This window comes from Pseudopipra pipra, chromosome 2, assembly GCF_036250125.1.
Source record: "Pseudopipra pipra isolate bDixPip1 chromosome 2, bDixPip1.hap1, whole genome shotgun sequence".
In the NCBI taxonomy this organism is placed as follows: Eukaryota; Metazoa; Chordata; class Aves; order Passeriformes; family Pipridae; genus Pseudopipra; species Pseudopipra pipra.
Genome location: NC_087550.1, coordinates 25,193,976 through 25,209,915, shown reverse-complemented (window position 1 = coordinate 25,209,915; position 15,940 = coordinate 25,193,976). Strand labels below are relative to the sequence as shown.

At 44.4% G+C, this 15,940-nt stretch overlaps 1 protein-coding gene across 1 annotated transcript in view; it reads left to right on the top strand.

Moving 5' to 3' along the window:
* ARHGAP31 (Rho GTPase activating protein 31) overlaps positions 1-15,940 on the top strand; it is a 64,768-nt gene that overhangs the window by 19,500 nt on the left and 29,328 nt on the right. The window lies entirely within an intron of this gene.

Here is a 15,940-nt window from a genome sequence, read left to right as displayed (position 1 = left end):
GGCATTGTCTGTTTTGAGAGCTCTTGACCAAGGAATGACCTTCCTTAAATGAAACCAAGCTGCAGACAAATATGATCTTTTGTGAGACTTGCTGCAAAATTCCTCTTTGGCCAGGGCCCTTTTTATTTGCTGCAGTTGAAGAAAATTGGGAAAGATCATTGTGATAGGAAAAGACCTACTGAACCTGAGAGATGCAGAGCAGAGAGCAAGAAGTACCTCTGCTCATTCCTAAATAGGATCACATCCCTACTATAATGGCTCCCAGGGAAGTGCAGAAGAGCAGTGCTGCTCAGGCTCTTCAGGCTGAAGCAAAACATGTAATTTCAGAACAGCTGAGAGGCCATGACTTAAATTTTGCAGCACATTGCTAGGCAAAGCAGAGAGAGAGAGAGCAGGATAAATGTCCTGGAAGCCCTGAAGATCCCCCTTGGTACAAATATTTGGGGTGGGCTGAGGAGTAACGTTAAGGCAATCCTTACTGGGCAGTGCAGGCTAAAGTGTTTCCTGTGATGGGGTGGAGAAATATGGCCTGTTTTTGGTAGTTGACTCAGCTGATTTTCCCATTCCTCCCATGAACTGCCCTAGGATGCTGTGACAGCAGACATGTTTTGCAGGTAGTTCCCAGAGCTCAGGTAGAGTCTGCTGGGCCCTACACGGACTCTCCTGCAACCTTACAGGGAGCAATGTGGGTCAGGATGGCCAGCAGTGCTGTCTACCCCTACCCATAGGGCATCCAGTGCTCACCAAGAAACAACCAGTAGCCAGGAAGGTCTCAGGTCATCACAGAGTGGTCCAGGGGCATCTGAGGAGGTAACAGGAGGTGTCTGGTGCAGGACATGCCTGTCCATCCCATCCCTACCCTGCCACGCACACACACACATGCAGGCACACACACTTGGATGTGAGAGAAACCATTTCCACATGGAAGTCAGCAGAGAGCTAGAGCAGACGTGAGGTTTGTGCGCTCTGACAGCCCTGCAGTCTGTTGGCTCAGGAGGCAGCAGTAATGCACATATTTGGAGACTTACTCCAGACAAAGCAGGGAATGTCTGAAGGGGTGGATATCCATCCCAATATCCAAGGAGAGCCCCGAGTTCCCAGCATGGTTTCCTGTCCTCATGGCAGCATCAGCAGCTGCTAGTTTGGAACAAACAGTCTGCATGTCCCTGTGTGAGCCAGGGCAGCTGGAGGCGGGTTTGTTTTCTGTTGATTTCATGGCAGTGTTGCTGCTTCAGGCCACTGCCTTGGTGTGAGGAACAACAACATCCTAGAGGAGACATCCAGTGAATTGCAGACTGCTCCACGGCTACCCAATCCGCATGCCCAGCGTGGGAAGCGGTCAGACCACCCTGACGGCATCAACAAAGCCATCATGTTTGCTGACATTTCAAGGGAACAGAGAAGGGAACAAAAGCTGGGAACAAAAGCTAGGAACAAAAGTCTTTGATGCAGTTTAGAGCTGCAGTTGGAAGATATGGGCCTGAATCATAAATGCCAGATCCAAGTGCCTTTTTGCCGAGGGGGGATTTCAAACCTCTATCCAGGTCCCAATGGTGGGGTTTGTGTGATTTCCATGGAAAGAAAATTCTGCTGAAAACTGAGTGCCCTGTGAAATTAAAATGAAAGGTAAAGAAAGGAAACCAATGGGTGTTAAGGAGATGGAGGAAGTCAGTAGACAAGGAATGTAAGAAGTTTCGTATAACTGATCTGTGATCAAACAGGACATCTTTTTCAGGGAATTTGGACCAGTCCTGCCACCCCCTACCAACCTCCCTTCCCTGAAATGATCAGAAGTATTGCACTTTCTCCCCAGATGACCTCTTGGTAGCTTCTTGCTATTATTGTGGTATTTAGTTATGAGACAACCATTCAAGAGGAAAGAAAAAGAAAAGAATTACAGAAGTGACACCAAGCCACAAAGTGTGGGTCCAGTTCCAAACATTCCCAAGCATGGGGCTACTGAAGTCTGGTCTTATGGCAAACTAACTTTAAGGACACACAGCCCAAAAGGTTGCTCCGCAATCTGATCAGTGGTCTCTGACTCAAATCTCCTGAGGTTTTAGCCTGTGTGTCCAGGTTTTGGCTAGAAGTTTGTGTAGAGAGGCTCTTTATGGCTTGGTAGAAGCTTGGGGGAAATTGAGTCTCTCCCAGAAAAACACATTTATGCGAGATTTTCAGCTCAGCTCTCTGGGTCAGTGATTCTGACAAATCAGTTGCAATCTCTGCATGCTTTACCAACTTCTGAATTTTTGAAGGTAAGTTTCTATTTACCTGGAGTTCAGATACAAGAAAACTAGCCATTTTGATTAGTTACAGACTGGAAATCAAAGCCATGGGCTCTAACCTTAGGTCTTCCACTATCTCAGTGCATGACCTCAGGCTGCCAAATAATTTCTGTTTCTCATTGTTTGTACCTATAGAATGAGAATGATACTTATCCTCTCTTAATTCATGACTCCTTGCCAAGGGCTTAGATTTTTGCTGACAGAAGCAAAGCACATTCTGTGAGACTGTGCTGGGGTTTCATCCTCACAATGGGGGACGTGAGATACAGGCAGGATTTCAAATGAGGGTCAAAAGCAAACCATAGGGCACTAGCATCCTTTTTCTCTCATTCATTGACAAGAAATACAGACAATATTCCGGGTTTGAGCTTGCAAGGAAGATGACAAGAAATACAGATAATAATCTGGGCTTCAGCTTGCAAGGAAGAGTGCTGCTGTCCTCGGAAGTGTACAGAGAGCAGCAAACGCTAGCCAGTCATTGATGGTATCACTCAATATCCATTAGAGCTGGTTCCTGTTTTGCACTGTACTCCACTTCCCCTACTACAAGACTTGCTTTCACTCAGAATTGGAATAAAAAAGTAGAAACTCCCCTGAAACAAAAATTCTCCAGAAGGTTATATTACACTGAAAATAATGATATGGGAGTGAACACATTTTGCCTTCTAGAAACAATAGATTTGAGTATTTCTTTGGTTGAAAAATTGAACAGAATCCCTGTATCCTGGTGAAACAGTTTGATTCTGTGAAATGTGAAACTTTCCCACTGGAAAATTATTCTGTTGGATAATTTTCAAGTAGCCCTTCTTCCCATATGCTGTAGTATCCAATTTAAACTCCAGCTGCTGGTTGTGGTTGTCCCTTGCTGTAGTGAGTGCTGGCACTATATGCTTTCCTTTATAATTAACTCAGCAAGCTCTTCCAAGGGATCTTGCTGTGGCTTAAAAGGCATCACCTGATAACAGCATGGGAAAGCTGGCAAGATTGTTTTGTCTTTGTCTCCGGCTTGAGCAGGACTGTTCCCTTCAGAGTAATCTTCTGACTGAATTTAAATATCCAGGCAGTATGCCTCCCACCTCCTCCCTTAAGAAGGCAATTCTACATGATACTATGCCTCAGTCTTAGGAGGTTTTTCCTACCTTTCTACCTAAATATCCCCTCATAATTTCATTCACTCACTCGTAGTTACAACCCCTTGATCGCCTAGAACAAGCCATTTCCCTCAGTGGTATTCATGCCCTGTGCAGACACACTATTGTGTGCCTTCGTTTCTTTCCTGGTCATTCAGGCCATCTGTGCCTATTTACCACCACCACATGTTCTTCCTTGCTAGTTGGTCTCTGTAGATCATTAGAGTTTCTGCTCCTTTTCTCTTCCTCCTCCCCATATGAAGCATAGTATCCTGTTTTTCTTGTAACTGTAGCCATGCTGCAGGGCTGAAAGACTCAAGGATTTTTCCGTTAATAATCCCCACGCCCTTTTCCTGGTCAGTACACTGCTTAACAGGGACTGAGGTAATTCATTCACAAATAACAAGCCGTTCTAAAAGAAAGGGAGAGGGCAATGGGAAAATTTGGGCTCAGTGGAGCCTATTTCTCTTGCACAATCCTTCATCAAAGTGAGGCGTTGCTCCCAGAGCAGCTTCGAAAATGGGGTCCCATCCTGCAAAGTACTCACAAGTTTTAGCTGGCACTGCCAGCTGCTCAGCACCTTCCAGAACTGCTGGCACTGTGCAGGCTGGAGCTCCCTAAAAAGCGCAGGGAGATCTCCTCTCCTAGTCCTTCATCCCACTGCCATGTGAGAACAGTGGCACAGCTCCAGCTGAGTTTGGCTGTGCTTGTCACACCTTCCATGTCCGGGAATGCTTGCTTCAATGTCAGCAATGTAAACTTCAGCAGCCCTGGCCAACTCTGCTGTGAGAATGTAGGTGGGCTTTTTTCCTTTGCTTCTTATACCCACACCAGCCATTAAGACTTTGCAGTTGCACCTTGAAGAGGAATTTCTTCTTGGGAGGAAAAATAAGCCCCAGTTCACTCTCTTGCATCTCTGCTGTCTCTGCCAGACTTGGGGCCACATCTGCTGCTGGCTACAGTTGCATACAGCTGGAATAATTTTGTCAGCCTCTGTGGCAATTTACTGCCAGAAATTGGAAGTGTAACCCTTTGCTTAGTTCCTACAGTGACACAGGAAGGTAACCAGGCCACAGATAGGAAAAGAAGGAAAAAATCATATTATAACAGTAAATTTTATTGAAATATACCTGAAACTCAACCCAGAGGACCATTAGGAGCAGTGGTTGGCAGGTCTGCTAAGGGACAGGCCTGTTCTGTTATTGTTAGGGATCTCTTAGTAAACCCCCTTCTCACCCCACCTTTTTTTGGCCATGGTGGTAACAGATGTGGCATAGAAAATGCTGGGGGTCTCTGTTTCCTCAGCCATGGGAAACCTCTGCTTGCAAGGGAAGATGTCCTAAGGCAACCTGACTCCTTGCCCTATGCAGGAGGCCATGGGACCCTCGTGGCTGAAACACTGTAAAGAACAGGCAGCACTGCTGTGCTTCTCATCCTCTGCCCTGTTTTGTGTCCCCACCAAGATGATGGAGCCTATAGTCACACGTTCCATGACTGTTTCTTACACTGTGCAGCAAACTGTCAACCTCTGTTTTCCTCTAATGGGAAAAGTGCAAACCTTAAATACCATGGACTGGGGGAAATGGTGAATATGTGAAATGGTGTCTGGTTAGGTTTTCCCTTCTCTGCTGTGGCAGTGGCTAACACAATGGCAGTCTGTAGTGCTCAAGTGATTCAGCTTGGTGTGAGTTGTGTTCTGCAATCGTCACCCAGTTTCTCCGCTGTTGATGAAACAGTGCTGGCAGTGGTAGTGATTCCTCCATCTGAGAGAATAAAAACGAAGGCAATAGTCTGGTGTAAAGGTCTTGGCATTTCCCACAGCTTATGACAGCGCTGCTGGAACAAGGGGCTGTGGCTGTAGCTTTTCTTTTGTGAGCTTACATTCCTTAGCAGTGGGAAATTGGCAGCTGTAATTAGTCTCTGATGTTCTCTGCTAATAAGTGATTTTCTAGTACTAGCAAATACCAGCATCCCTGAGACACAGCTGGATTGTTTTGACCTCTTATCTCTTCTCTCTCCTCCTCATTGCGAGGGGTCCCAGATGTTCTCCAAGACTGCTAGGAAAAAAACAAATCCACCCTGGCTTCTCCCTATTACATCCCTTTCTCCACTACCATTTTTTTTTTTTTTTATTGCCCGGCCACTGTGTAGGAAAATGGCTCCTGTTAATCCTCATGGAAAAGGACACAGATGCCATCAGGAAGCCCATTTGCTTTAGGAGGAAGAGGGCCCTGACATCAACAGGAAGCAATGTGCAGCGGAGCTGCTTCTGCCTCCAAGAGAGGGGGGCCTTGAAAACAATGTCAGCTCACGGTTTAGGACTCGTTGGCAGGAAACGCATGCACACTGGTGTTTGCTGTGCAGAGGAAATGATAAGCACTACCTGGCCTGACTTAGAGCAGAGATAGCATGGGGAAAAAAAAAAAAAAGTTGAGGGGGTAGGGGCAGCGGGAAGGTTGTTTTTCTTCATACTGGTTCAGAGCCTGTCCTTTGCCAAATGGAAAACAAAATAAAGAGTGAAATATGGAATATATCAGGAATCTGTTGGGGGGCTTGGAAACTGAGGAGCACAATTGCAAAGTGATTAGATTTACTACTTTAGTAACAGCTTGATATTGCTTTTTTTTCCATTGTTAGCACTGAGAATGACCCTCAGCTTGATAACCCCTGAGATTCACCCTTATTGAAAGGTGAAGGGAGGGGGAAGCTTGTATCCCGTGTGGAACTGGAGGGATTTTCTGTGGAGGATGAAAGACAGGGGGACAACTGCTACCACTGGGGGGTAGGAGGGTCTTGGGAATATAAAGAAGAGTATTGTATAGATGGATATCTCTTGTGACTTTTCCCTGCTAGGTGAGGGGATAGAAACCTTTTGGGGAATAAGAAGACACCACCATGCTGAATATTTTGTTCAGCTTTGTTTCTTTTCCTCTTTTACTAGGGTCTGTAAAAGCCATATTGTGCCTCCTTTTGTCACTGACCTCACAGAACTAGTTTCTGTTTCTAATACTCTTACCACTCTGGCAAGCAGTTGCAGAAGTACAGTCTCTGCAGCTCAGCCTTGAGAGAAACCATTCCATGTGCTCTGGGTGCATCTCAGTAGTTGTGTGCTGACATCCTGAGGTGGAGGTAGACACAAACAACATGGCAGGAAATATTTTCTTCTAAACAATCCCAGCCCAGGATCAGCCTCTAGAAAGTTGGGAGGCGTTGTGACACAATCTGCAAATGTTGGTCTGCCTCCTCTGCTGTCCTTGATGATTCTCTTGGGCTCTGGAGAGCGAGCAAACTGCCCTCTTGCAACATATGTGAAGCACTGATGTGCCACAAGGCTGGCAGATGGAGCAGTGCTGTGCTCCCTGCTGTTCCTGAAAGAAGCCCTGAAGGAGCAGCACCACATCCAGATGCTGGAGCCAGGCTGCTCAGCAGCTTCTTTTAGAGCTCTTTACCCTCCCTGATGTATGGAAAGGAAAAATATGATCCCTCTGATCAAGGCTGTAAAAGTACACTTTAGAGTAGTGCAGCCTCTGGAGATGAAAAGATGTAGCCAAAATGACCCATATCCCATGGGCTGCCCTTCTAAACTAAGCTACTGTGTTAAACCAATCCACTGAGACTGGTTCTGGACTTGCTGATGTAGAAATCCATGCATACTTGAGGAACACACCCCCAAACCAACAGCTTTCCTTGGCTGAGAGCACGTACTTCACCCAGAAAGACCTTCAGCACAGTAGAAGGGAAATGCAGTAGCTTAATGCCCTTTGCCTGGGACAGGGAAGCATTGAAAATGTCTGGCAATGTCTTATTCTCTGGTTGGCTGAGCAAGATTCAACAAGCAGGAGATACAGCATGTGGTGATGTATCCCCAAGACCTGTGACATCAGGCTAGTTACACTTCTGCATCTTTTGACTCTCTTAGGCTTTGATTGACACCTTATTAAAAATCAGCTATTTCTCTAAGAAGAATTTCCTGGTAATGCACATGAAACCTCTCACACACGTCCATAATATACGTCCATAAATGAATATAGTTGTATATGTAAAAATGCTTGCATATATATATATATATATGCACATATATATATGCTGATATATACATAGATATACACTTATATATGTGTAGAATTATACATGTCTGACCAGCTGCTTCTGGCAGAATTTTCTTTGTGCTTCACAGACACAGAAACTGAGCCCACAGGCTGTGGTGATCGTATACCCTGGGCACTACTTAGGGTGGGTAGAACAACAACTTGTTTCAGCAGGAAAACTTCAGCAGTCCGAGTCACCCACTGCTTAATCCTCTTCAAATAAAGACTGACCTGTTTTCAGCCTCCTCTGAGCAGAGCTGGAAGGAGAATTTCTAGGTGACCTTCCACTGCCAGCAGAACTTTTAATTCTCCATTCTGTGTCAAAACTCACACCAACATTTTATGCTCTTGTAAAGCTGGTGAAAATGCTTCTATCATTCTTATGCCTCCTTTGCTAGTATTTGCATGACACAGTAAAAGGTAAGAGGGTGTAGAACAAATCAGTTTTTTCCTCTCTTCTGGAAAATACTACTGAATTCAATGGGACTTTTTGTATGAGTGTGGTTCTTTGGGTCAGGCCCAGGCAACCTCGAAATGAAAACACTCAGTCTAAATATATGCTCAGGAACTGAGCAAAGATGGAATGGATTTGGTGCTGCTTGGCTTCAAATTATAATGACTGATTATTTCTAATGCCTTCACATGTTTGTTTTCAATCAGATTGACATCATAAAGCCTTATTTACTTTTACTCAAAAGTCTGTTTTCATTTGCCTTTCACTTCTCATTTGCAGCTGTTATGGGTTTGTATTTAAGCTCCTCATCTGTCTGTCTGTGATATATAATGATCCCCAGTGATTTTTACTGCTTTCTGCCCTAAATTTTTGACTACCTGTAAAACAGCCCATTTGGAATAACCTCTGGAAATTGCTATATTGCTCTTCACTGGGAGAGCCCTAGAGGCAAGATCAGTGAGAGGCCTGAGTGAAAGTACATTGCTGTACAGTCTAGTGTCAGTCTGCATCACTCCATCAGTGTGACAGAGGGCAAAATAAAAAAGGAGAGAGAAGATATAAATATGTGCTGTGAGATTCAACCATGCAGTTTTTCATCCATGTGAGAGCTTGGTCCAGGACCAGTTTCTCTGTTACTTTGTACCTTGCTACCAAAGAATAACCTGGCCTCTCAGTGAGGTGATGGGCATCTGTTCTCCCTTTCACACCCCTAAGCTCATTGGCACTGCCATTCTGCATTAGCTGGCACAGTTGGATGTGCACTTTAAAGCCTGGGAGTGGCTGTCATATATGCTTGTAAATGACTTGCTGTGTGGCAAGCATGGTAGGACAGCCACGCGTGCTGATGGACCTCCATCTTAACCTTGCACGTTTGAAGGGACAACAGAAATGTCCTGGGAAAGAACAGCAGAGAGAACTGCAGAGCAGCCCACTTTTCTGCAGCATGAGCGTGTTCATGAGATAACAAACTGGTTCCTTGCTTCACCCTGTCTCTTCACCTCCTTCCTAAAGCCTTCCAAGAGCATTTATTTGGGAGTTAGTTTCTTTGTCACCACTATGTCATCACTGCAAAAGTGTAGTAAGGATCTGTCAAACAGGGAAGTATCATGACAGAGCAGCACAGAATATTGTATCCTCCAGAGATTGTTATAGATTTCAGTGTATGGAAGTGGTGCTTGTGAAAAGCACAGTACAAAGGACTTCAAAACTGTTTAACTAATAACTGGTGTTTTCCACGTGCACATGAAGATCTAAGTATCCAGAATTTCTTTGTAACAGCCCTAAAAGTCTTCCTTATAAAGAGAAGCTTGGAATCCCTATTGCCTGGCACACTAGAGTCTAAGTTGAAAAGAACTAAGAGACAAACTAACACTGACAGCCAGGTAGGGAGTATACGTTGATCCCCTTGTATTGCCTTTCTCCAGATTCTGGGATCCTAAGAATCCCATGTAAGGATCCCAATGTGTCAAGGGAGATGTTGGTTTCTACACCTTTTTGTCAGTTAAGAAATGGGTGTAATGGCTTACAAGTTGCCTCCAGAGGAATTTTGGGACTGTAAGAAACTGAGCAAGTCTGCATCATCTAGCAGGCTCAGGTAAAAGATGGAGACTTTGCTTCTTTTCTGACTTGCTTTGGAAGTCCTTGTAAATGAAAACATGTAGATTAAAATCTGTTGAGAGGAGGAAAAAGCTTATAAAAGTCTTTATATTTTCATCGCTTTGTTGCCAGCAGTTAAGTAGGTTAGCATGGCTCTCATAAGTATCCATGCTTGAGAAGAGAGCAGAGGAAGAAGGGAAAACATGATATAGAAAACTTGACACCTGCAGTCCACAAGCTTGTTTATTGATCTGGATGAAATACAGTAGACACTCAAGAGACTTCATATGAAGCCTACATCACTGGTTGTCCACCCCAGCACCAACACTTACCTGCACTGCACTCTTCCCTTGCAGGCTGCTTCTCCCAGCTCTCTTGAGCTGCAGCATGGGCATTGCCCCCTACTCACTCCTGCACTCCATCAGCTGATGCAGCCTTTGAATTTGTTAGTGTTTTTAGTATGTGTCATCAGAATTGAGGCTAATGACAGAATCCCTGTCTTATGATCTGCTTATCCTCACAGTATCTAGGCATTTATGGAGACGGAGGTCAATTCATGACACGCAACTTCAAAACTATTCTGATATTGTCTAGACTTACACCCAACTCTGTTTCCTGAGACAGTATAAATTATCCTGTTACTCCTACCTCCAGAATTATTTACCCCAGTTGTTTGTGCTGTGGTGAACAAAATGCTGTACAATGTCCACCCTAATCTGCTGTGGATTAGAGTCGTTAGGATTTAAATTATTAGATGAGGACGTGCACAGCTCATTGACCTGCCATTCAGAACTTAAGCTTCTATTTTCCAAGGTAGTTGTACCACAGAGTCATAAAAGTTAGGAGTGGAGATATCCTGTTCGGTTATCTGGTCTTTTTTTGCAGGAAATTCACAGCAGGATGTTTTCCTAACAAAACTATTCTCGTATTTAGTACAACCTCTTTCAAAAGTGCCTGCGTGACAGAATTTGCCAGCTATGTCAAGGTAAAGTCAGGTTTCAGAGGGGCGCAGTGACCGCTGGGGCTGAGAGTCAGCCTTCAATGTCTGCTTTGGCAGTGCTTTCTCTTAGGCTTTCTTTGATGTCTGTTGTCTATGAAATGGCCAGGTCTGCCCTGGGCTCTTTCATTTCTGTCTGGAACACCACAGTTGTCAGATCTGCTCTGGAAAATCAGGTGTTCTGACATGTATTATTTAGGTACGTCAGATGTAAGCAGGGTATAATATCAATGGGAAAAAATCCCTTGATAGTGGTGTGGTTGACTTCATTCAAACTCACACTTGGCCTGCAGGCTGTGTTGAAATGCATTTACTTGAAATCAGAATGTCACATCTCGAACAGCACTCAGCATTTTCACTTCCCAGGCAGGGCATGGAAGGTGATGGTTTGCAGCATCTGACAGATTTGACATCCATTTTTCCTACATTTCTGCCCACCAGAATCACAACTGTGTACAGGACAGTGCTTTCATTGCAGGGAATGGCACTGTTGCGTTAACCTTTGTGACATTCCAGGAACATTTCTCACAAAAGCAGAGGGGAAAACAAATATGAAACGTGTGACATACAGTGACTCAGTTGTGCTGTCCATGCAGACAGGATCACCTTGGCACCAGTTATTCATCTTTTTAAACTATGTTTATGGCAGCTAAGAGGGAAAAGACAGGGTGAACTGCAACAAGTTGATTTGTTTTTAGGCCTGCTTGGTGTTGTTTAGCTATCTCATGCTATTTAAATACAGGTGTATGTATGCATGGAGGGGTTGTGGCAGCTCAGCACTAACCGCCAGACTCAACACTGGAATTTGAGGGTGAGACAGTTTATTTTTTTTTTAATTCTATAAAATTAATCTAGTGCTGGTGAAAAGTACGCATAGGCATCCTGGAGACTGAAGCCCTCTCTTTGTCCTTGTAGCAGTTATGTCCAGATAGAGCAAACCACCCCTTTCCCCAGCTCTGCCAACTTCATCTCTGAGCAGGAGAGACCCTTTGCAGGGATTTTAGATGCTATGTTCCCTTTCATCCACATCTGCCACTGAAAAGGGGACAGTGGAAGGCAAAGAAAGTAATACCTGGGGGCAAGGCAGGATTTTTCCTTAGCTGCCACTGGTGAGGAGGCATTGGGAGGCCATCTGGAATTGTGACTGATGTGCTGGACCCGGGGTTGGGCAAGCTGCAGAGAGGAAAGCACAGTTTGATCTGCTCTGGAATCTGTTTCTCAGCCAACCTTATGCCTAGTGAAAATCAGGCAAAGTCAGCAAAAAATAAAAATAAAAATATCTAGTGAATCAGCTTTAAAACTCGTGATTTACAGTAGAAAGTCAGGAAATGCAGAAAAATGTCATATCAGAGATACTGACTCTCAAGTATGTCGCCATTTGTATAATCCTGTTCCTTTCCTGTGATTAGGAGACCAAATTAATACATTGGTTTGTTCTGTTTTGTTATTCTTTGCTTGTGCAAAATAACAACTCTTGCTTAATAGACTGAAACACTTACTTTTGAGAAGGAAATATTTCCTACTTTAGTAATTTTAGTCATTGAAACAAGAGACTATTTTGACCTTTATTGTCATGCTATTGACATAGCATGATAGGAAGCATACACTGCTATTGAGGGTAATTGAAGACAATTTAAAAAAAAAATTCTAATATATAAACCCCCCAAAATGATGAAATAAAAATGCCCACAACATTTTTTTTTTTAGAATGCAGTATTCATTTTGGGGGGAAATAAAAAAAAAAAAAATCCAAACTATTTCTTGCAAGTCAAACATCAAAAAGGTGATGTTCCAGGTGAAATGAAAGGTCTGCATTTATCCTACAATTACTTGAACTAAAATTAAAATAAAATTAGAGAGGACATGAACCTCCTCCATGTGACAGAAACCAACTAGTAAGGAGGTCTTGAATATCTCTGTCACTAATGTTTATCCTTACAAGGAGTTCTCTGAGGAAACCACAGAAGGAAAAGTGAAAAATGAAGCCTGCTGCTATTCAGTCCAGTTCAGTGCAGTGTACCCCGAACACATGATCCAGTAAGACAGTAAGATAGCTTACTGTCTTACTGGGCAGTATTCACACTGACTGGTTGGGGTGTCTGACTCAGCAGCCGCCTCCCTGGAGTCCTTCTGGAGCCCATGGAGACTCAGTTTCTTCTAGAAGGTGGCACTGAAGGCCACAGGATATTGCCTGCATCTCCTGCTGGACCAGGGTCTTTCTTGCTCCTTGCTGGCTTTGGTGGGAGGCCAGGAAGCCATCCTCCCAGCAGTCATTAGATAGGATCACTCCTTCCTTCCCTAGCGTCCTCTCCTACTTGGGCTGCTTGGTGATTCAGACAGGTACATGCTTAAAGGTCTCCCCAGCTTAGCCAAAATGCCCAGTCTAGTGCCAGGTGAAGCCTTTGTCAGACAGGCAAAGAATGAGCACCTTCCTTGCTGGTGGGGAGGTTTAGTGGGTGGCACCACTATGGCTGGGAAGGGACAGAAGGGAGAGCCCCCCTCCATACCAGCAATGCTGAGAGATGAGAAGTTCAATGCCCATTGCTGGCACGGGAAGCCAGAGCGATCAGAAGGAGGAAGACACGGTACCTGACCTAGCAGGAGCAGCAGATGTGTAAAGGAGGTGGCATGATCTGTGGTCTTGAAAAAGACCCTGGTGAAGGTGAATGTCTGCGTACACTGGGCTTGTGATATCCAGTGAGTGGAACGAGTTACTGTGACTGCCTTTATGTCTTATTTTTGTCTAGGGGAAGAGAAGTATTGTCTTTTGTATGCAGTATGTTTATAACTCAATTTCCCTTCTCACTGATGCCTTGCTCCATGCTCTCTTCTCCTCCTCCATCTGGTTTCTATTGTAGTTTTAAATGAGGACAGTTTGGCCGTCTGGCAGAACAAGCGGGGTCTGTGTGACACCAGCTGCCTCTTCCAACTTCTAAGCCTTCAGAGCAGTTTTAATTATAGAAGTGTCAAGATTGGACACCCCCCACCCACTCCTTTCTGTGTTCACGTACAGACCTTGCTACAAATCCCCATCCACGTCTGATCTTCCTTCGAGAGACCCAGGTCTGTGATTTACATACACCCTGTAATGCCAGTAGAGTCTTGTTGTAAAGCACGTGCCAGAGTCTGTGCCTCCCTCCACTCAGGATTGATCACAGCCTTGGTTCATCAGAAGTTTTGTCCGAAATAATCAAACCACCTCAGAAATGCCTGGAAATGGTAGAGAGCTGCACACTGCTGCTCTAACCTCACCTCCCCCAAGTGCCCAAAAGACTCAGCCTTGTAGGAGATCAGAGCTGCTCAGGAATGTCAGAGCTACAGGTTCTGCTCAAAGAAAACATTTATTGTGCTCCAGTTTCATACAAGAGCTGCATTTAGGGGCTTGATTTGCAGGAAGCTGATGCAGTCCCTTCACCTCCAGGGACTTGAGGTCAAAGTCTGTAATTTTCAGTTGGAAGTGAAAAGTGTCCTATGTGGGATTTTTTTTGACATCACAAAACCGCCACAAATTTTGGCGTAACTGGCTGTTTCTCTTCATACGAGCCAAAGACATGGCAGGAAATCTTGTACATGATGAGTGAAGGGCACCAGCAAAGATATGTGAGGAGTCCAGGGCTGGAAGAGTTCAGGGCTGCAGTAAGAGATGCTGGCAGAGGTTGCTGCATATTGTCTATCCGCAATCTATAGGTTGTCTCTACTGTGGAGTCTTCACTCACTTTAAAAAATGGGTCGAATTTTATACATTTGCTACGGATTGTTCCCCTCAGGCCCCTGTTTTTGCTTACCAGTCCTCAACAGACGGATCTAGCCTTCTCTGGTTTGTGTATGGGGGGTTTGCTTACCTGCCTGAGGCCTCTTGACCTAATTTATTACACGGAAACTTAAAACTCAGCCAAAAAAACCAGTGTGATTTAATAGATCTTACTTTCAAGAGGTTCAATTAGTCACAACATATATCAGTATATGCATTTTTGTTGGTGTTCTTATTCTTAACACTGAGGTTTAAAAAAGTATCTAAATAAAGTATGTAATAAAGGACCCCATTCTTGTGGCAGCTAGTCACCATCATATGAAGCTTGTCTATATGAAAGACTGTTAAACTTTTAAACAAACCTTGTCACATGGCTATCCTGATCAAATATGTTTTCTGTTCAATTAATTATTCTCTTTTCAGGTTGCATGGTTTCCATTTTCCCACCCAAATAGATCTGAGGTGAAAGTGAATCTGCCTAACTTTCATTTTTGCTGATTGCATTACATTTATTTCTGGAGACCCCTACCAAGAAGAAAATTTCAATATGCTGTGTATGCATAGCTCCTTCCATAAAGAGGTTACAGCCTGACTATCCAGAAATGGAGTGAGGCCTGAAGTAATTTGTCTTTCCCCTTTATTATTTTTAGCATGATCATCATCATATGATCTGAGTCCCCTACTGCGGTTCCAGATAATCAGAACTTACTCAGAGATAGGAAGGTCCTCTTTCTTGATGCGTCACTTGGACTTTTCTTGGCAGGATATTAAGGAAATTTTATACTTATTTTTTTACTCTGACTCCTTCCACACCATTAAGTCCTCCTAGGAAGCAGGTGTTGTAGGCACTGAAAGGAATGTTTCCCATGTTTGTTCTGGAAGGCACTGATGTGATGTCTCCTCAGAAGTCCTTGAGGAGAGACTACTATAACTCTGTGACTATTGTGGACAAAGCTTTCATTCTGTAGACTTCACCTGTTCTCTTGGTGACCTCACGGTTACCCCTGAACATTGCTGTAGTAGGCTGGGGCCTCTGATGTGAGCTCAACAGTTAGTCTTAGTCCAGCGACCTGAAGTTCTTAAAAATCAGCGCAAGGGCTTTGAGTGTAGCATAGCGTGACTAATGTACCTGCATTACGAGTCCTTACTCATAAAGTCAAATTTTCCCTGTTGTTCTGGAGAGGCTCCTTTGACTGAGAAGCATTAGTCTGTTTGGATTGTTTGGGCTTCCAAGTAATCACTGGCACTTCGCGTATTCCTGCATTTGGGTTTGCCAAAAGGGAAGAGAAGGGTCACACAAAAGGGCCTCTTTGCTTCCTTAGGTAAGGGGTCAGGAGGCAGAAGGGTAGCACTTCCCTGAGTGATTGGGCTTGGTAGTAGTGTGTCACTGAGGTAGGAACCAGCTTGGGAGCCCTTCTCACCAGATTCTGTGCCCTAGGCTGCTTGGTAGGGGCAGGTCTACCCGTGAGCTGGCTCTGGCCTCAGTGGCTCCCAGGAGAAATACAATAATGTACCAGCTGGTTTTTTTCAGGCTATCATTGGATGCCGTCTGATGAAGCACATGTTAATATGTCATTATGGTCCTGAACTTTGAGCAGAACTCAGGGAAGGTCCAGCCAGAGGCATTGTCTCTGTGGTG